The sequence below is a fragment of the Girardinichthys multiradiatus genome, chromosome 20, assembly GCF_021462225.1.
Source record: "Girardinichthys multiradiatus isolate DD_20200921_A chromosome 20, DD_fGirMul_XY1, whole genome shotgun sequence".
NCBI lineage: Eukaryota > Metazoa > Chordata > Actinopteri > Cyprinodontiformes > Goodeidae > Girardinichthys > Girardinichthys multiradiatus.
The window spans coordinates 32,536,511-32,559,313 of record NC_061812.1 but is presented as its reverse complement, the minus strand read 5'-3'; the positions used below and the strand labels follow the sequence as shown (position 1 = coordinate 32,559,313).

At 38.9% G+C, this 22,803-nt stretch overlaps 1 long non-coding RNA gene across 1 annotated transcript; it reads left to right on the top strand.

Annotated features, from left to right (window-relative positions):
• Window positions 1–42: 42 nt before the first annotated feature.
• Window positions 43–21,691, top strand: LOC124856454. Its single transcript, XR_007035334.1, has 3 exons — window positions 43–215; window positions 1,320–1,405; window positions 19,401–21,691. It is a non-coding gene; the product is annotated as an uncharacterized LOC124856454 (long non-coding RNA).
• Window positions 21,692–22,803: the final 1,112 nt, after the last annotated feature.

The window sequence follows — 22,803 nt, the reverse complement described above, 5'->3', positions numbered from 1 at the left end:
TTCGGAGACAAATAACAACAAAGATCCTGCTTAACCATCAAAGCCTGGAGCATCAGTGCCTGCCACTTAAAGGAAGAGAACTGAAGATTAAGTCGTATTCCCTTCAAGAAACCACTTCTTGTTACCAGAAGAATTCTCCTCCATCAGGTGCATGGATGAGCCTCTGTCTTCAAAGCTTCTCCAAATTCACTAGTTTCAGCATCAGGGAAAGACAGGTTGAGTTGATTGATTCATTTCTATTATTGAAATTCTTTTGTGTTGCCGAATTTAAGCTGTTACTGACCCCTGCATAAGCGTTACTAATTAAAGAAAGCATATACAATTCTAGTTAAATCGTGGACATTCAGTTATTTGAGTCACCGTATTGTTGGTTTTTCATTGGTGGTAAGAAGTCTTGTTGCCTGGTTCTAAGATATTTTAGGAGGTTTTTATAGGTTGCCTTAGCCAAGTTTGTTAAAACAGTGCCCTTGGGGCCCAGTCACTAAAATTAACCTAGCCCATGTACCAAGAGCCAGTTGTAATATTAGGGAATGAGCCGCCGTGAACAAAAGTGACTGTTGAAGTGTGAATGACTGCGGTGGGCTACTCAGTCGTCCAGACCTCCAGTTGAAGAAGGGTGAGACTTTTGTATGAGGGCTGTCAGAGGCTAGGCGAGTCATTTGCCGACACCAGCTTAAACAGAACTTTCAGTAAACCTGCTTAGTAAGACCTTTCAGGTTTAGGGAAGTCCGGACCCGTTGGATGGAGAGCTGGATTGAGCAATCCCCTTTGAAATAGGAAAGTAGGAGGGAGGGGTTAGCTCATCGGACAACAAACAAACACGTTACGAAAAACTTACTATCTCCACCATAAAGTGTGATGGTGACAGTGTCATGCTCTGGAGATGCTACTTATTTGCAGACATGAGAGGGATTGTCAAGGTAGAGGGGAATAGAAAAATATTGACAAATCCTGGAGGACAATCTGATTCAGTGTGTGTGAACTATGACTTTGATGAGATTTATTTATAAGACAGTGCCCCAAAGCATACAGCAAACCATTCACAATAATACTTCAATGCCCTGTGATGGACTGGCGACCTGTCCAGGGTGTACCCTGCCTCTCGCCCATAGACTGCTGGAGATAGGCACCAGCTCCCCCGTGACCCACTATGGAATAAGTGGCAGAAAATGACTGACTGACTGACTTCAAATACAACAAGGTGAATGCTCTGGAGTGGCCAAATCAAAGCTTAGATATGCTATTGAGAATCTGTGGCTGGACTTAAAAAGAGCTGAAACTGAATGCAATAGTTCACATACAAAAGGGTTTGTTTGCAGGTACCAAATGGAAGTAGGAAGGGACGAAATTGTTAGGTGCGGTGTAACGGAGGACCCCAGAATGCAGACAAGCAGGCAGCATGATGGTAGGTGAATAAACTGATTTAATAAATGAAATTTACTTCAGAAGGTGGTGGCAAATACAGGCATGAAAAGGCTTGGCATGAACAACAAGGACTGGCAGAAAGCAAGGTGACATGATCTGAAATGTTTCCGTGAGGAATGAACAGAACAGAGTGTATATATGGAGCAAGAACAAGGTGAAACGAGGAGACTGATTTGCTTAGTGCAGGTGAACCGAATAAGGTTAATTGACAGACAGGACAGAACACAACGTGACTGGAGCAAAACAGAAATTCAAGGATACAAACTAATAGAAACATAACTAGAAAAACATGAAACTATAGCATAACCAGATCCAAAAACCTAACTTGACAAAACATGAACTAGAAGACAAAAACTAAAGCATGACCAGGAAAATAATAAACAGAAGCATGATTCAAAACCTTAACTATGAGAAACATTTGAGGAAAAACCCACAACCAAAAACCAAACCCCAAATCATAACAGAAATGGCACTTAGTTATGTAATCGGGGTACAAACTGACAAAGGGCCAAACTGATCCAGAGCCTGTGCAGTTAGGGTCTGTTTGACTGGACACATCAATGTATTAAATAATTTCATGATGGGCTGCATCATATAAATCATTATGATAATCAAAGAAAGGGAACATAATGAAATGACTTAATAATGACTTCAAATATGAATTTATACCTTTCAGGGTTAATTATTTATGTTATACATTATTTACATGTTAAAATGATACAGATAGATGTATTTATTTATCAAATGTGACACATGCCACACTTAATTACGAATTTATTTATTTATGAAACTCTGACACTTTAGGTACTCCATATTTTAAAGCCATCAGATTCCCGGATGTTAAAATAGAGGAGGCTTATCCACAGCTGTACTTATGGTGTCTTGAATGTGACTGTAGCTACAGGCTGAAAAAAAAAGAGGAGGAATATGTCATAGCCTGAGAGGGCAAAGTACTCTAGAGAGTACTCCAGAGAGGATATACAATATACGGACAGGAGATGAAGACAGATGGTCGTGTTTTGTGTTGGAGACAATATTGGACAACATGAGCTGGGATATCACTGGAAAACAGCTGCACTCTGCTGCAAGACAGATGCTAAGACATAAACACATAAAAATGCAAATGAGAAGTATTTGAATTAGAAGGTGCATAAAAGCGTGCTGAAATATGAAGCATGGGCACATACATTCACAAAATCATGTCCATTTTCTTTAATATGGGGCATTCTTGGCTGCAATTTGTAACTTTTATGTTGCAAGAGGAAGCATGGACAGGAGGTGGAATATGATCAGTGGCTCCCCTCACTCCTCACCTAGGAGACTGTTAATATCCTTCTCCTGAGAATGATTAGAGTTTTTTCCTTTGAACAAAAGTAGAAAAGGTTGACCCAGAGTGTTAATAGTAGCAAGACCAATACCCAGGGTCTCTGATGGTATGTGGTTCTATCAGTGACCTTGGAAGAGCTGGCTCAGAATTGTTTACAGCCAGAGTAACTGCTTAATGGAAACGTAAGCAAGTGTAAAAGAAAAAAAAGCTAATGAAACTGCTATAATATTTTTGGTTTATACACATGTATATGGACTCTTTACACTATTCTTAGCATGCGTTTCACACAGAAAGGTAACTGGTGGTGCACCACCTCTTCCCTCCTTCTGTGTAAACAACCACCAAATGTGTGATGGGAAAAAGGTAAAAAAAAAAAAAAGTATTCACAAAAAATGTGAAGTATTTTTTGATATAAAACTAGAGTGGGGTTTAAGCCAAAAATATAATGAACTGATTTCTTTTTACACTGCCTTACTTTTCTATTAGGCAGTTAGTCTGTCTGGAAATTCTTCACATTTTCTGTTCTTACTATACACTCACTGGCAACTTTATTAGGTATACATTTCTAGTAACAGGTTAGACCCCAATTTATTTTAGAACTGACTTAACTCTTAATAGCACAGATTTAATAAACTGCTTAAAAATCCTCAGAGATTTTTGTCTATATTGTCATGATAGCATCACATTGTTGCAGCAGATTTGTTGGCTGCACATCCATGATATGAAAGTCCTGTTCCTTAACATCCCAAAGGGGCTTTATTTTATTGAAATCTTTTGACTGGTTAGGTGAGTGGAATACAGTTAACTCATTGTCATGTTTATGATTATTTGAGATTTGTGATACTGTACATTATTCTGTTAAAGACATCAGATGACAGGTATGCTGTGGTCATTTAGGGATGGGTATTATCACCAACAACACTGTGCCATTTAGAAAATGATCATTTGGTACTAAGGGGTCCAAAGTGGGTCAAGAAAATATACCCCACATCACTACACCACCAGCAGCAGCTTGAACTGTTGGTTCAAGGCAGGATCACAGGATGGATTTTGTGTTGTTCAAGCCAAATTCTGACCATGCTGTAGTTAAAACTGAAACTCATCAAAGCAGAAACCCCCTTTCTTATCAGTTTTTTCCCTTTTAGTTAACCTGTGCAAATTGTTGCCTCGGTTTCCTGTTCTTAACGGACAAAAGTGACAACAGCTGCGGTTTTTTGTTGCTTTGTTTCCAGAGATAGTGTTTTGCATACCTTGGTTATAAAGAGTGGTAGTTTGAGTTACTATTGCCTTTTCTCTTAGACCAGCCCATGTGGCATCAACAACCATGACATGTTCAAAAGAATTTAAGTCCTATTTCTTCCCTATTCTGTTGGTTGATTTTAATTTCAGCAAGTCATTTATTTATCAGCTTCTGTGAGGACAGCTGTGTACCATCATGCACCAGGGTGAGTTACAACAACGAGAACCCCTGGTTCACAGCCAAACTCAGAAGGTTAAGACTGGATAAGGAAGAGGCCTTCAGGAGTGGGGACAAAGACATATACAGAGAGGCGAAGTACAAGTTTGGCAAGGCAGTGAAAGAGGCCAAACGACTGTACTCTGAGAAGCTCCAAAACCAGTTCTCAGCCAACGACTCTGCGTCTGTCTGGAAAGGGCTCAAGCAAATCACCAACTACAAGCCGAAAGCCCCCCACTCCATCAACGACCGACGCCTCGCCAACGACCTGAACGAGTTCTACTGCCGCTTTGAAAGACAAAGGGACAGTCCTGCAACCATCCCCCACAACACCCCCAACAGCTGCAGCCACAATTCACCACCCCCACCACCCCAACCTCAAGAGGGGCCTTGGCACCTCCTACCCCAACCCTGAAGTTCCCCCCCACCAGCCCCCTACCCATGCCGGGGACAGCTCTTTCCATCCAGGAGAGGGACGTCAACAAACTCTTCAGGAGACAGAACCCCCGGAAAGCTGCTGGACCGGATTCTGTCTCACCAGCCAGCCTGAAGCACTGCGCTGATCAGCTGTCTCCAGTCTTCACAGACATTTTTAACACCTCACTGGAGACATGTCATGTGCCAGCCTGCTTCAAGTCCTCCACCATCGTCCCTGTTCCCAAGAAGCCAAGGATCACAGGGCTTAATGACTTCAGACCCGTCGCCCTGACCTCTGTGGTGATGAAGTCCTTTGAGCGCCTTGTGCTCTCACACCTAAAAGACATCACAGACCCCATCCGGTACCCCCTGCAGTTTGCCTACAGAGCCAACAGGTCTGTAGATGATGCAGTCAACCTAGCCCTTCACTTCATCCTCCGGCACCTGGACTCCACAGGAACCTACGCCAGGATTCTGTTTGTGGATTTCAGCTCTGCCTTCAACACCATCGTCCCAGTTCTGCTCCAGGAGAAGCTCTCCCAGCTGAGTGTGCCCGACTCCACCTGCAGGAGTCGGGAACACACTATATCTTTTTTTCTAGTATGATGAAATAATCTCTGAATGCAGTCATGTTTAGGCGTTGGCATAGAGGTCAATGCGTTCCCTACATCTAATTTTACAGTTCCATCATTGTTTAGGGCATTAGAATGTAACTCTTAATGTGTTTGAGTGTGAGCCAAACCACAGCTGGGTAGACTTACTTTGCTCAGTCAATATTCACCTGTATCTGAATGATCTTGTCATTGCTCAAACAACTATATTTTCATGATGAATTGCCACCGTTGTAATGTGATTAATGTAGTAGTGACCTTCTGTGCAAGATGTGACAAATGCTGTTGTAGAGCAGGAAAGACTGAAATAATTCTTCAAATAATGACATATAGGCTTTTTCAGAGAGAAGTGCAGCATAAACAGGAAGTAACCTCGGGATGATTTTATCTTGCTCTGTTTGATGGAAAACATGTTTTATCGTGCACTAAAGTACTTTGTATGTCAGTCAATTTTTTTTGGTCAATTGCTGTGTAGTATACTCTTCTCTGGTGTCACACCACTTTAGAGAAGTTTAAATTGAGATTAGGGAAAGAAAGAGCTATAAATTATTTTTTTTTATGCTGGGTCCTTTTCAGCTCCAACTTATCAGTAGCTTGTCTGTGTTTCCACTGACGAGGGGTGAAAGTAAAAGGATGAGAGCAGAACCAGGAGGAATTAAGGGTAAAATACCTCCAAGCAGGAACTGAATCATATCCGCAGTTATATGGCTGACACAAGCAAGAGTGAGTCTCTGCAGTCAAAGCTTATGTTCTCACTGGATTGGATCATTAACAAACATAGTGTGATACACAGCAACCTTTTAGTTTTTGATGTTTTTGTTGTTACTGGTGGTGTCACAGCATTTAAGACAGAAAGTACAACTTTGACCTCTTCTGACCAGAGCACATTATTCCACATGTTTGCTGTGACCCCTATATGGCTTGGGGCAAACTGCAAAGTAGACTTCTAATGGCTTTCAATAATTACCTTCTCCTTTCCACTTCAAATCTAAAAGACATGGTAATTTTCCATCTAATTAACAGGCCGAGCAAGGAAAGCATTAATCAGAGAAGCAGTAAATAAACCCATGGTAACTCTGGAGAAGCTGCAGAGATTCACAACTCATGTGGGTAATCTGTTGACTCAACAACTCCAAAATTCTTATGCCAAAGGGCCTCATCTGCAGTTTGCCACATATAGTCCAGGAAACACAAGAAACATGGGGAGAAAAAGGCTCTGGTCAGATGAGACAAATTTTTAACTTTTTTGATTGCGTTTAAAACGCAATTTGTGGTAGAGACTAAGACTATCACTCTGAGCACAGCAATCCCACCATGATAAAGGGTGGTGACAGCATCATGCTGAGGGGATGCTTTTTGCAGCAGAGACAGGATAATCGTTCTCAAGAGACTGCAGAAGATTTGAGACAGGGTCACAGGTTTACCTTCCAGCCAGACAATGACCAAAATAATACAGCGTGAGCTGCAACGGAACCATTAAGATCAAAGCATTTTCATGTGTTACAATAACCTAGACTTAAATCCAGCTGAAAATATATAGTAAGACTTGAAAATGTACTTAGTTTTCTTTGTTTTCATTAGTATGAATATTGTAGCTTCACACTGAAGGCATCAAAACTATGAATTAACACATGTGTAATTATATACTCAACAAAAAAGTGTGAAACAACTGAAAATATGTCTTATATTCTAGGTTATTCAAAGTACCCACATTTTGCTTTGATTACTGCTCCGCACACTCTTGGCATTCTGTTGATGAGCTTCAAGAGGTAGTCACCTGAAATGGTTTTCCAACAGTCTTGAAGGAGTTCCCAGAGATGCTTAGCACTTGTTGGCCCTTTTGCCTTCACTCTGCGGTCCAGCTCACCCCAAACCGATTGGGTTCAGGTCCGGTGACTGTGGAGGCCAGGTCATCTGGCGCAGCACCCCATCACTCTACTTCTTGGTAAATAGCCCTTACACAGCCTGGAGGTGTGTTTTGGGGTCATTGTCCTGTTGAAAAATAAATGATGGTCCAACTAAACGCAAACCGGATGGAATAGCATGCCGCTGCAAGATGCTATGGTAGCCATGCTGGTTCAGTATGCCTTCAATTTTGAATAAATCCCCAACAGTGTCACCAGCAAAGCACCCCCACACCATCACACCTCCTCCTCCATGCTTCACGGTGGGAACCAGGCATGTAGAGTCCATCCGTTCACCTCTTCTGCGCCGCACAAAGACACGATGGTTGGAACCAAAGATCTCAAACTTGGACTTACCAGACCAAAGCACAGATTTCCACTGGTCTAACGTCCATTCCTTGTGTTCCTTAGCCCAAACAAGTCTCTTCTGCTTGTTGCCTGTCCTCAGCAGTGGTTTCCTAGCAGCTATTTTACCATGAAGTCCTGATTCACACAGTCTCCTCTTAACAGTTGTTCTAGAGATGTGTCTGCTGCTAGAACTCTGTGTGGCATTGACCTGTTCTCTAATCTGAGCTGCTGTTAACCTGCAATTTCTGAGGCTGGTGACTTGGATGGTTTTTGCGACTGCACTTGGGGACACTTTCAAAGTTTTCCCAATTGTTCGGACTGACTGACTTTCATTTCTTAAAGTAATGATGGCCACTCGTTTTTCTTTACTTAGAAAACTTTCTTTACTTACTTTTTTTTTACTTTTTTCTTGCCATAATACAAATTCTAACAGTCTATTCAGTATGACTATCAGCTGTGTACTGTATCCACCTCCTGCACAACACAACTGATGGTCCCAACCCCATTTATTAGGAATGAAATCCCACTTATTACTCCTGACAGGGCACACCTGTGAAGTGAAAACCATTTCAGGTGACTACCTCTTGAAGCTCATCATCAGAATGCCAAGAGTGTGCGTAGCAGTAATCAAAGCAAAAGGTGGCTACTTTGAAGAACCTAGAATATAATACATATTTTCAGTTGTTTCACACTTTTTTGTTCAGTATATAATTCCACATGTGTTAATTCATAGTTTTGATGCCTTCAGTGTGAAGCTACAATATTCATAGTCATGAAAATAAAGACAACTCTTTGAATGAGAAGGTGTGTCCAAACATTTGGTCTGTACTGTATGTTCACAGATATCAGTCCATTCTTACTAAGCTTGTTCTATTTCACACAAAAAAACATGCAAACCTTTCACCTTCTAAATGTACAAAGCTGAAGAAGATGTACTGACTTAAAAATTAAATACATTGTTTGTGGATGTACATGATAAAATGTACAAATGTTTAAAGGTTATGAGTGGTTTTGCAACGAACTATATTTTACATCATATCAAACTTTCAAAGAAAAAATGTGAAAAGAGCGAGCATGAGCCGTCTGAATGTGTCCCAGCTCCCAGCGGGCTTCATTGTGTTGAATCTGTGGTGGCTGTTGAAGCATGATAATTTAGGGAGAGATCGTGCATCTCCTCAACAAGCCTCACAATCTCTAAATGGAGGGAATTGTTCGCCTTGCTGCTGGGATGACTCCATATAGCAGCTCATTTGGTGACCCAGAGGAGGACAACTTTATGAGCTGCAGTTGAGAATTTAGCAAAATGTTCACAAATTAAATTAGTTTTCCTGCTGCTCCACAAATGTCTTCATATTATAGCACTTAGTTGACAAGTTTGAACATATAAAGTATGGAATCTTAAAGTAAAGTTTTTACATCTTTTTAACTGCTTAGTTTGGTGGTTTGATTTTTGGGCTATGAATTTGTACATCACAGTAAAAAAGTAGTTACTGTATATTAGAAAGATTTGACAAATGATCACGTGTCAAGTAGACAAACATGTTTTAGATAGTGAATTATGAATGTTTACTTAGACACAGTTGGAGGTTTTCAAGCTTGAACAGCCTATTTGTGCCTGAGATTAAGGTCACATTAAGGCGAGTGAACATACCATATTTACCTGTTACAACGTGTGGAAGTAATAAAGACGGTTGAACAAATCCCTAAGTAGCAACAGTTTAGGGCAGACTTTGTACACTCAATATCTAACAAATAATGGACAATCAAGGTGTGTGAAATGGGCATTAATGTTTTTCTTGGTCAGCAGTGTTTTGTGCCTTGGAACTGTGCCACAGATGTGATTTTTGTCCAGACTCATTGTTGAAGTATGAACAATAACCTTAACTCAGGTGAGTGAGACCTGCATATCTTTAGATGTTGTTCTTGGTTCCTATTTGACCTCCTAACTGAATCGTTAATGCGCTCTTGGAGAAGTTTGAGTCGGCAGGACACTCCTGGGAAGGTCACCGTTTTTCAATGTTTTCTCCATTAGTGGATAAATACTTTAATTCTGGTAAACTTGAATTCCAAAACCTTAGAAATGGCCTTGTAACCTTTTTAAGGCTGACTGATGTCAATTATTTTATTTCTGTTTGTGAATTTCCTCAGATCGAGGCTTGATCTGTTGCTTTTAGCCTACTTCATGCTATCAGACAGGTTCTGTTTAAAGCTGCAGTGGGTAACATTTGTAAAAATGTATGTTTAACATTTTTGTTAAAACTATCATTATGTCCTGACAGTACAATATGAGACAGATGATCTGTGAAAAAATCAAGCTATTCTGGCTCTTGCCAGTGGTCCTACTGCCATTTGCAGAAATACACTGCTCCTGGTCAGAAACAACCAATCAGAGCCAGGAGGAATATCTTAGTGGGGTCAATCATGCTTCTGTACGTGTTGTGTACCACTCCCCCCTGTACATCGCGTACACATTGCTAGTGTGCTGCCGCTGTACTAATGGCGCTGTGCTAATTTCCTCATAGCTTCATAGCTATTGGGTAATCTGAGAGGATATGCTCGGCATCTGGACTGCCAGATGACTTCCCTTCTGACTGAAGCAACTCTCATGTCCTGGGTTATAGAAAGTGTTATCAGTCTTCCTCTGCATACAATCTCAACACAAGTCAAGGATATTAGACTGTTTCAAAACAGTTTTCAAATAATTGTGTAAAGTTTTGGGTAAAGGTTGAACTGGCCTACTACATATGTTCTTAGTTTGATTTAAATCTCATGTGGTGCATTTCAAAATTAGCACAAAAAAAAAGCACAAAATTGGGCACTTTTTACAGAAGGACCCAGGGAACTTTGTTCTGTAGTTTAGATATACTGTAATGTGAACTTTTTGAATTCGGTAAACGCCTGAGGTCAGAAAACAAACAAAAAAGAAATACATTTACTAAGGAGGTTGGCACAGTGAGTGGGGTGGAGCTGGACTATTGGCATGGATTTTAGGGAAGAAAGACATCTTTAGAATTCCTCTCAGCATCACAAGTGCTCAGACTAGCCAGAGATAGTGGTTTCACCAAGCAATCTAGAAAACAAAACAATTCTGAGGTAACTTAAAAAAATTATTAGGTCATCTGTAATGTTCTTTAAAATATGTTCCCTGTATTTATTATGCAACAAAAGTTTAATTGATGGATTGCACAATGAGTTGGTTGTATGACTGTGCAGTTGTCAATACTTTTTCTGTGCAGTAAAAAGGTCCAAGGTTCAATCCATCCAGGGCGTGGAGTCTGCATGTTCTCCCTGTATAAGCATTGTTTTTTATTTGTACTCTCCTGTGTACTTCCTACCAGAGTTAGAAAAAACATGCATGTTAGATGAATTCTTTGCTCTAAATTCCACTTGTTTTTTACTCAGTGTGTGTGTGCACGGCTGTTTGTTTGTGTCTACATTGCTTTTGATAGACTGGCAATCTGTCTAACCTGCCTGTCACTCAAGACATGGCTGGCTACCTACATTGACATTCCAGCTGAACAGGACATTGATTAAAAAAGCAGCCAAGAGGCCCATGGTCACTCTGGAGGAGCTGTGGAGATTCACAGCTAAGGTGGGAGAATCAGAACAACTATTACTTGTGCATTCAACAAATCTCACCTCCTAAAAAATCCTGTGTAGGGTCATGTAGGGACACATCAAATGAGGGAAAGAAGATGCTCTGGTCAGATGAGACTGAAATGAATGATGTAATTATGTATTGGAAAACTAACACTGCATATCACCGTGAAAACACTATCCCCACCATAAAACATGTTGGTGGCAGTATCATGCAATGTGGATTCTTTAGCAGGGAGAGGGAAGCGTGTCAAAATTGATGGGAAGATGGGTGGAGCTAAATACATGACAACACTGGTGGAAATCCTATGAAAGGCTGCAAAAGACTTAAGACTGCAGCAAATGTTCACCTTCCAGCAGAACAACAATGCTTAACATGCACTCAGAGCTACAATGGTATGGTTTAAATCAAAGCATATTTGGATGTTTAAATGCCCCAATCAAAGATTCTGATGTGTTCAGTATCAATAAAAACTGACAAAATAAAATCTGTCTCTAGATGTGCAAATGTGGTAGAGACATACCCCAAAAGACTTGCAGCTGTATTGGAGCAAAACGTGCATGAGGGTGACTGAATACAATAATGCACTACTTTGTTAGTCTATAACATACAATCTTAATAAAATACTTTTACATTTTTGGTTCCAATGTGAAAAAAGGTGAACAAGTTTAAGTGTTATAAATAGTTTGGCAAAGCACTGTAAAAATAGGATATAATGCCTCTTTATGACCCAAAGCAAAAATGGCATGTATGGAAAATGAGTATTGAAGTAATACAAATTGACAGAAGGTTTTCAACATGCATTATTTGTTGTTCTAGCATGACAAGCAACTTGAGAGAAAATTGCCAAAATGACTGCCCTCAAATATCCTCAGACATGCATAGAGGTGAGATTAGATCCTCAGAGTTTACCTTAAATTTGCTTTATAATAACTTTAAATGCTCTGCAAGCCTGCTATTTCTTTGAAGCAGAATGCCGTGCAATCTGTTGCAATCTGTACTATGCAGTACCAACAAAGATATTTCCTGTTTCACGATTTATTTGCTCTCTTGTGCAAACTGTAATAATTCACAGTTCCAGAAAACAGTGAATCACCATCTTTCTCTCGTCTATCATCTCAAGACCTTCAAAGTGAATGTTCTGACCTGCTGCGACTGTTTGCAAAGCTTACTGACGTGGATGGCTCTATTGCTGAATCTCATGAGGCCCATAATTCTCATTTGTAAAAGCAGTTCCTTCTGAGACTTTCACTACATGTCATGTTTTGATTATCGTACATTTGTGTTTCCAAAAAATGCTTCCAAAGAATTTACACTGCTGTTTTTTTTATGTTTCCCTCATAAATGATAAAAAAAATAACATTTCAACATTCAAACCACATTCAAGCTCATTTTTTTATTGTTTTTGGCAAAGATCCTGACTTTACTGACTTTATGTAATGTTTTGAATTTGTGCCTTGTTTAAATCTTAGGATATTCCCATCAGACAAATTGTACTCTTCATCTTTTCCAGGATTGTGTTTCAGTCAATCGGTTATCTGGAATTTTGCTCCTTGTATCAGCGGCTTTATCATCCTGTGTTAAAATACCAAGGAAAGCAAATTCAAACAACTCATCAACTCATAGTGCTCCAGTTCTTTCAGCTCTATCTCCGTCATTAAATAAATAAAAGCACACTGCATATTCTGGAAATGACTTCACATAGATGTGTTCTGTGACTCAGCAACACCATTAGTGACCAACCGAGTCATATCCTATGCAATTAACAAGAGTAGTTACATTTTGCAAAATGTTCTTTCACAAAGCACAAGATGGCTACCCAATGAGCCAAATATTTGCAGAAACGTCATACAGAAACTACATAAGATAAACTTATTTTTATATGCTTTGTAAAACCTTTTTTAAATCTTGTAAAACATTCCTACTTTTTCTTTTCACATGAAGTATTTTTTGTATTCTCTGATACTCTGGCCGTTGCAGCACCAGCAGCAAATGCAATTTTCATAGGTGAGAAGCGTTAGGGAGGTAGTTGCATCATGTGGGATTACAGTGAGGGTGAAGAGAAGATTGGAAAACCTACTGGCAGTGTGTGATTCAGGGGCTTATAACACAAACTTCACATGAGCAAATCATTTAAAGGAAAGTTGTGTTAATTTATTATTTTGTTGTTTCCTTTTTTATTTGAAGAGACAAGAAGGAAGACTTCCTAACTCTATAGGCTTAAAAGGAGACGTCTGGTGGCCAGTTTGTTGATCAAGCTCGCTGTCCTTTATTTCACATCTGTGAGATTTCTATCAACATCAGTGATGTGAATAAACTGAACGATGGATGTTGTCGGCTGTCTTGAAAATGCTTATAAACCTCATGCTAGCATTAGAAGTCTGCTCTATTATTGCAATAGTATTAGTAGATGCTATTGCTTCACATGGTCACAACATGGCCATAACTGAAGTACAGCAGTGTCCTGAGCAGCAAATATTTTTTTTTCTGACCCTTTGCCATTTCAGAACCACAAACTGGTGTATTTTGTTGTATTTTTTTGTATTTTGTTGGAATATGCAATACATCAAAACAAACTAGTCCACTGTTAGGTGGAAGGAAAATTGTATATGGTTTTAAAACATTTTCAAAAAAAGTGAAAAGTATTTGTATTCTTACCAGTAAGTAAAACAAAAAATCGGAAATAAATTTCAGTCCAACCCTCCATTACCTCTGAGCTGGTTCACTCCAAGTCCCCCAGTGCATCGCCATCTGATTTGTAAATAAAAGTCACCTCATCTCAGCCTGATTCCATCAGTCAGTTTACAGCCCTGGAGGGCCATTAACAGTTTTCCTTGTGATATGTCTGTGCTTTCTTTACCTCCTTCTAGAACCAGCATTCCTCCACTTGCTATTTTCCATATTGCTTGCCCGACACCGGACCCATTGGCCTTGTAGCTAAATGAAATCTCCTACCTATTAGTAATCAACCCATTTAATTTGTCACTCAAAAACATAACAATTGCTGGTGAAGGGGACTCACAGAAGTGGGGTCAGTGTCAATTCTGAGTGACCTCGCTCCTGTCTGTCAGAAACCTCAACATTCAGCTGAAGAAGGAGGGTTTTTTCTGAATCAACTCTATGTGTTATGACAGAATTCAATGCTGAGTTAAATTTAACTGCAAGCACCACCACATATGTTTTTCAGTAAATGTGTGTGAGTGTTGCATGGATGGTGGCATTGGCAGTGTTTTTCAGTGAATCTGTACTTTTCATATTAAAATTAGTAAGAGTCCGAAATCACTGAACAGTTCTTTTGATGTGAGCCAATACTGGCCTCATCGCTACTGGACTCAGTGCAATGGGATGATGGTCATTTAGGCAGTTCCCAATTATGTTGGGTTTAAAAGAGCAGGATAGTCTGTAGGGATTCAGCAACCCTCCCTACCCTACATCTCTCTCAACTTTCCCTATTGTGTACTGTAGTATCTGTGTACTGTGTACACAGATACCACAGGATCTCAGGGTGATCAAGGTTTATTGTCTCTAAAAAAGTGGAAAAGACAAATGTGCAATGTAGGAAAAAAATACCAGCTATTACTTGGAAGCTAATTTACAACCTGGGATGACTCTTTGACATTTCTCATTCAAAGTTGCATTCTTGCAAGGCATCTAACGATGGTCTTGCTATGGTTTCATACTATGTTTGTATGGGCGCCGGTTCTTGGATTATCAATAAATGTTTTGGCGTGTGAATGATGTGAACACAGAAAGTTTCTGTTTGCTACTGCCTATTAATTTACACACATGTGGTTCATTTCTTTATCCCTTCAGTAGTTATCTTTCCAGGGATTCTCTCAGGTCACCAGTGATTCATCTCATGTAGTTATTAGAGATCACCAGATTAAAGAAAAGTCTAACCATAGCCTTTGTATACAGTTTTGCAACATCTTCATTCTTGTTGGGATTATGAATCTGAGAATATTATTTAATATTTAATATTAATATTTTAATATTTTATCAAATAATATTTCGGTCTGTTCAGGGTTGTCCTGTGAATACCAGCCCAGTAAGGCGATGGTATAAGGACAAAATAGAAAGGTGTGAGACGAGCTCTGACATTATTGAACAGCATAAACTCTACACACATATGGAATGAATTCACACAATTTCTTAAAATACAAGAATTTATTAACAAAAATAAGTCAACTCAAAGTCAAACATATTTCAATCAACAAGCTCTCTACTATGCTAAAACAATCCAACTAAACTACCAAGCAGAATTAAAGAATATGGAAGACTAATGGGCTATGTACAATATAAACAAGTTGATTAAAGATGATTGAAACCCATGACCAAAAGAGTGATGCAACATTACCATTTAATATTTATGTTTGAGAACCAAGGATTATCTTGAAGAATCTGGAAATTAAGTTAAGTTAGTCTTGGAACCAACTTAGGCAATAATCAGCATACCTTTAGACAACCATTCACAATGCAAGATCAGGTAAAATATTATTTTAATAAAATAATGTTTTAAGAATGATCTGCTGAATAAAACCAACCTTCTGGATGACAATTTCTCAATGGTGTCTAATTATCTGCCTTTATTTATTGAAATAATATTTGAAGAAATATTATTAAGGGAATATTTTGGAAAAGAGCCAAATCTTTCTGGAGAAATGGGCTTAATGGTGTTTACTTGGTTATCAAATTTAGTAAAATGATGTTAGGGACACATTATTTACTGGATTGAAAACTAACCTTTCTGGGTAAATATTATTTGGCAGCAAGCACGTGTCCTTAGCTGTTAGCAGTTGAAGCTAACAAAGGAGGCTGATAGCTTAGCACCAGAATCAAACACACACCTTTAAAATACCCTCAATAAAAGGGTTAAAATGCATAAGCCCAGACAGCGCGTTATGATCAATCTTCTGTGTCACTTCTATATTATTCTGCCCAAACACTTAACCTCATGAACTGTGATGAGGAGCGTTGTCCAAGGCGGCGAAGTTTGAAGAAACGTCCACAATCTTTAAACGGTTAGCTACAGCTAACCTCCTTAGCTGTGGGGTGTGGCGGCTGTTCTGTCGGCCGGCCAAACTGCACGTTACCGTAACCACGGTGATGCGGCTCCTGTGGTCCTTCTCTCAGGCAGGGAAAACCGCTTCACTCGGCTTGCAGAGTCTCTACTGGGGACTTCTCTGGGACAGTTTGTTTCTGCAGGCCTCAGAGAGAAGGTAAGCAATGCTTATACCTTAATTACACCTTTTTATGAATGAATACCGGATTCTTTCAACAGTAATTCATCAGTACTTACCTTAGCGCATATGATCAATGATCGTATGACAGCCTTGGATCCAGTTTGAAGAGTTTATGTCTGTTTGCCAGCAAAGAGACATTAGCGTGCTGTTCCTCTCCGGACAGTCTCTCAGCGGGTGGTAGAGATCGGATCATTGGAAAGGGGGGTGCTTTTATGCAGCCAGTAGCATCATGGGAAGTCCGCTGCTACCCCCAATTCCTAAGTTGTGCGGGAAGTAGGTTAATGCAATTTATTTTGAAAGTTCCAGGAAAGTTTGTACTGGCCTTTCACGTTGTAACCATGGCTGTGGGTCCCAACATTCTCTCTTAGAAATAATCCTGTGATCACCAGTCTGTAATTCTTTGTTTCATGCATTGTAAACACTCCAACTACTGCAGCTCCTTGTTTAGTCATTGTCCCTTTTTGGCTGAGATACAAATGATGAAAACTAGGCATGTTTAGTCAACACGTCGTATCCAGATTTGGCCACACAAAGATGCTGAAAAAAGTAGATTGTGTTTTATCTTTCATATTTCAATCACCTTTACATGTTTTTTTTAGATGAACGACAAAGTTGTTCTGTCTTTTCAACAAATTCTGCCAATTCAGGAAGAATTCATGCTTCACATTTAGATAAACAGGGTTTGGAAAATGAAACTGAAACACCTGTCATTTTAGTATGGGAGGTTTCATGGCTAAATTGGACCAGCCTGGTAGCCAGTCTTCATTGATTGCACATTGCACCAGTAAGAGCAGAGTGTGAAGGTTCAATTAGCAGGGTAAGACCACAGTTTTTCTCAAAATATTGAAATGCACACAATATTATGGGTGACATACCAGAGTTCAAAAGAGGACAAATTGTTGGTGCACGTCTTGCTGGCGCATCTGTGACCAAGACAGCAAGTCTTTGTGATGTATCAAGAGCCACGGTATCCAGGGTAATGTCAGCATACCACCAAGAAGGATGAACCACATCCAACAGGATTAACTGTGGACGCACGAGGAAGCTGTCTGAAAGGGATGTTCGGGTGCTACCCTGGATTGTATCCAAAAAACATAAAACCACGGCTGCCCAAATCTCGGCAGAATTAAATGTGCACCTCAACTCTCCTGTTTCCACTAGAACTGTCCGTTGGGAGCTCCACAGGGTCAATATACACGGCCGGGCTGCTATAGCCAAACCTTTGGTCACTCATGCCAATGCCAAACGTCGGTTTCAATGGTGCAAGGAGCGCAAATCTTGGGCTGTGGACAATGTGAAACATGTATTGTTCTCTGATGAGTCCACCTTTACTGTTTTCCCCACATCCGGGGGAGTTACGGTGTGGAGAAGCTTCAAAGAAGCATACCACCCAGACTGTTGCATGCCCAGAGTGAAGCATGGGGGTGGATCAGTGATGGTTTGGGCTGCCATATCATGGCATTCCCTTGGCCCAATACTGCCAAGGACTACCGAACCATTCTTGAAGGCCATGTGCATCCAATGGTTCAAACATTGTATCCTGAAGGCGGTGCCGTGTATCAGGATGACAATGCACCAATACACACAGCAAGACTGGTGAAAGATTGGTTTGATGAACATGAAAGTGAAGTTGAACATCTCCCATGGCCTGCATAGTCACCAGATCTAAATATTGTTGAGCCACTTTGGGGTGTTTTGGAGGAGCGAGTCAGGAAACTGTTATGATTAGGGGTTGTTTGGTTTTTGGTTTCTGGGTTTTTCTTATATTTGTCTCAGTTTTTGAATCATGCTTCTGTTTATTATTTGTCTGGTCATGTTTGAGTCTTGTTCATGTTTTGTCAAGTTTGGTTTTTGGTTCTGGTCATGCTTTAGTTTTTGTTTGTATTCAAGAGTCTCTGTTCTTGCTCCAGCCACATTCTGTTCTGTCTGTTAATTATCTTTCTCCGGTTCACCTGCTCCAAACTAATCTGTCTCCTAGCTCCACCTGGTTTACACTCCATATATACTGTTGGAATTATGATAATCTTTATCAATAATTATAATTAAAAATCATAATTTGACAAAATGTATTTCTTAACCAAAATCCTCAGTTTCATTGTCCAACCCCTGTAACTTTGCATGTTTCACTTGGCTTAGACATGTGAAATGAATGCTGACATGCGCTGGACTCTAGTGTAGACATACCATATACCAAAGTTTTAAAAAACGGTATGGTTTAAAAAGTGCTGAAATTTTCCATCACATCGTTCCTATGGTTTAAATTCTGTTTTATAGGATGCCAGAGAAAGTGCCGGATTGACTCTTTTTAATCAATTTCCTTGGTTGCCATTTTGTCTTATCCTCCTAATTTGTAGAAGAATCTCAAAAGCAGTCTTTGTTTTACAATGTTCAATATGTTTTATTGTAATAATTGTTGCTGTATTTATTTTAATATTTATATGTTTGCCTTTTTAGATAAATGACAAACAACCCAACACGATCAGCCAGGAGACAAACAAAATATTAACTATAAATATCTTTATTTAGACGCCTTCCTAAGTCAACATGTTCATCTCTGATCAAAACTCCATCACAGAGATAGCATAAGAGGAGGTTGCTTTGAAATATGCTATTGACAATTTCTGGAAAACTGCCCAATAAAAGCCAAATGTTGTTTACATAAAGCAAAAAATTTTTTATTTACATAAAATTTGGGCTGGAGAACATGGTACTGACTGATTCTCTTTTGCTCACTTTTATGAGTTTAATATTTACAAATTCCTTGTATTTATCAGGATAATAATTCCTGAAGTGAGCAAAGAAATGTGTGAAGGAATGTGTTTTGACCACATCTTGGATGGCTGATGCTGGGGGAGTCATTGCAAAAAAAAAAAAAAAAAAAAATCCAGTCAATCTTTGACCTGTTGAAATATCTCTACATTGCATTCAAGCAAACACCCCTGACAGCACCCAGCTCAGCACAAAAGGACAGCATTCAGTTGGTACTAATACTTTAAGCTTTGAAGGGCAGATGATAGATACACAGATATTATTGCTTAAAAAGAATCTGTTTGTCCAATCTTGTCTTAAAGAGTCCTTTCCACTTGGTATTTTTCCTAAAATATGGTCGCAGGATGGTGCAGCCAGGACCTGAAGACAACAAACCACTAGGCAACATTATAATCGCTAAATTCAGCTTTTATATATGTACAGATTCAGATTGCACTGATCAACAATTATCAAAGTGCACGACATCTTGCATACTAACAATGTATTATGGATTGTTGTCAAGCAAAATTTAACTAAAAACAGCTTTTGCATCCAGGAAAAGCTTTTAGGAGGCAGTTTAATGTCAAAGGTGTTATGGTGAGTCAGTGTTCATTTATATGCTGGCAGCCTCAGTAGAATCACAGTGAAAAGATGCTGTGCTCTGACCAGGCCAGTGTGATGTGGATGAATGAGCATATTATAATGCATGGCAACATTGTCCTTGTCTTTCTACTGCAACCTGTTGAATAAATCTAGGATAAAAATTCCAAGTGAGCATGTCATTGATTTTAGATTGAGGTGCAGTAAACAATGTATTTCATTTATCCAGCTTAAAACACTACTTTCATTTCGTGTCTCTCACTAGTAAAATCAGTTAAAAGTTTAAGCATTTTCAGGATGTCTTTAATAAGTAATTCAAAGAAATGACCTAATTTTCTTGCCTCTTTAGGATCTTTTTTGTCCAATTTATTACAATGACAGGAACCTTGACAGCAATGATCTCATTTCATCCAAATCTTTTATTGACATTAAACAGACAAGTGTTTTCCATGTTTGTTGTGTTGTCTCAATATATTTTTTGTGTGATTCTTTTGCATAAGTGCAGTATAGCACTTTTTTTTTGTGATGTTGAAATGTAATATTATCTACTCACCAAACGTTTTGTATATAAAGAGAAAAAGAAACATTGCAGACAGAAGCACTTCAGCTCATTAACAGCCTGGAATAATGGTGAAATAAGTCCGACATGCTATCTTGCAGGCCTGAGTGTTTGACTATCCTTTTTGCAATACCTTAGAGTTTATTCAATTTTGTCTTTTATTTAACATTTTTTTTTTTACTCCTTCTGATTTTGTTTCACATTGTCACTAGTTTTGATGTCTAAAATGAAGGAAGCGTATCAGTTATTACATTATTGTTAATTTCAGTGATGTGAAAAATTATTTTCTTTTGTTTTTAGTTTTTGTCACACTTCAGTGTTTCATGTTTATCAAAGACATTTTAACTAACAAAGCATTTTCAGACATGGACGACAGGTAATTAATGGAACCATGAAATCTGCTCGCTAGCTGCAAATACTAGCAGCAAATACTGGAGGAGAATGTCTTAGCCATCAGTTTGTGACCTTAAGCTCAATCATTCGTGGCTTTGCAGCAGGTCAAGCACACCTGCAAGTCTACTTCTGAATGGGTAAAAAAAAATAATGGTATTGGAGTGGCCTAGCACAAATCTAGACGTAAACCTTATTAGAAAGCAGTTGCATGACCTTAAATAGGCCATTTGTACTTGAAAACCCTCCTGTGTGGCTGAATAAAAGCAGTTCTGCTAAAAAGCATGGGCCCTCTAAAGGGAAGCAATTTGAATGTTTTGGACTTTAGATAACATTTTAGCTAATTCCCAGAACCCGAAGTCAAAACAAGACTCACATTGTTTCAGGGTTTTCAAAGAAACAAAACAATTAAGGCACATGTAATCATTAAATATTCTGTTGAACTGAGCAGATACAACTTTAAGATGGATACAAATTCATAGAGAGAAAGGAAATTATACACAGCATGTGTAATTCAGCCAATGCAGCCACATCATGACTTACCAAATGAAGTGGCTGCACTAGGAAGGAAAAATCCTTTTTTTGTAGTTTGAAATTATCTATAGAAAGCCTGATTGTCCACCTTGATCTTTTAACAGAGTTTAGAGTATCTATAGTCACATTACATCCTTAAAAAGTGTAATTTTCTCCTAAAAGACTACATATAGTAAATTTAGACATCCTAATACAGTCCCTATGTTTTCTAGATAGATATATAGACATACAGCTGTTTAAAATGAAGTTCAACAATACTGCACAATTTTAAAAATATATAATAAAAACTGATAAGAGGTTTTAGCTTTTTCTCTCAGATGGAATTAAAAAAAACTTGAGCTCTCCTAAGCTCTCTATTTAAATGGACAAAACTAAGCTTTAATTTTTTTGTGACATAAAAAGTGAATAGCTGTATTATATTGCAGTATATGTATTATATTGTATTATATTATATATCTGGCGAAAAACCAGGAATTTGGCTGTTTGGATTCGCCTTTGAGAAGCACCAGCGAGACTCTCAAGGCTGACGGAAAATTAAGAGTCACCCAAATAATTGTTGTCTTTCTGAATCTGGCTCCCCTGCACGGCCTTGATGGCCGGCTATCTTCAACTTCTCCTGGATGTTATGTAAACATGACGCTCTGCTCCCTCTGCCCCCTCCCTTCCCTGAGGACATCTGTGGACCTGCTCAGAACTTTGTGGCCGGTTGATGAACATTCCAACGAACCATCAAGGACAATGGCCTCTGGGACAGTGCTTCATGGACTTACTTGCACACACTCACTTGCACACACACACATGCTCAAGATAAACATATGCACCCCACACACCACCTTCACCGTTCTTGGCATGATGTTGTTTTGTAAACTTGTTGCTTCTATGTGCAGAGGTTTTTTTGCAATCTCAAATTGTATCCTGCTAAGGATAAAGTGTGAAATATGATTTTTTCCCTCTACTTACCTAATGTGGCCTCTTTTCTCATCTAACAAGGGCAGCGCCTGTGAGTGGGCAGCAAAGCCTCGGTGACCCGTCCCCCCCTTGTCATGATGCCTGTTTGGATGGGTTGTACTGGAATTCTAATTTCCCCTCGGGGATCAATAAAGTATCTTTGAATTGAATTAAATTGAATATTGCATTTTATTTTTCGTCAAGAAAACCTAAGTATTCTCTTTAAAAATGTAAATAATTCTGTTAATTTAAAGTTAATTTAAAGTTAATTTATACAGATTTTTTTATTTCAGTTATTTAAATTTACATGAATTTTTGTAGTCATTGTGTTTTCATCTAATTTGTAATTTAGTTTTTTATTTAGTTTTCAGTAAAAAACGTCTCTGCATAATAAAAATAAACATGCAATGTTAAAACCAGATATATATTACTACTTTAATTTTCTACAATACTATTATTAACCTTTTTATTTTATTTTAATAATGCTGTTATGTAGCAGATCTTACTGCCAGGAATCATAAATCTTGAATGGCCTTTGTTGGACATGTAACTCACACAAAATACACCATTTGGGCCAGAAGGTAGTTTTTTATGTGCAGGAATGTCCTTAGTTTGGGAAAATATCACAGCTTTTGAAAAATAGGTTTTAAAACAAGAGCTTCAACAAACACAACTGCAAACCCATGCAGTGACTT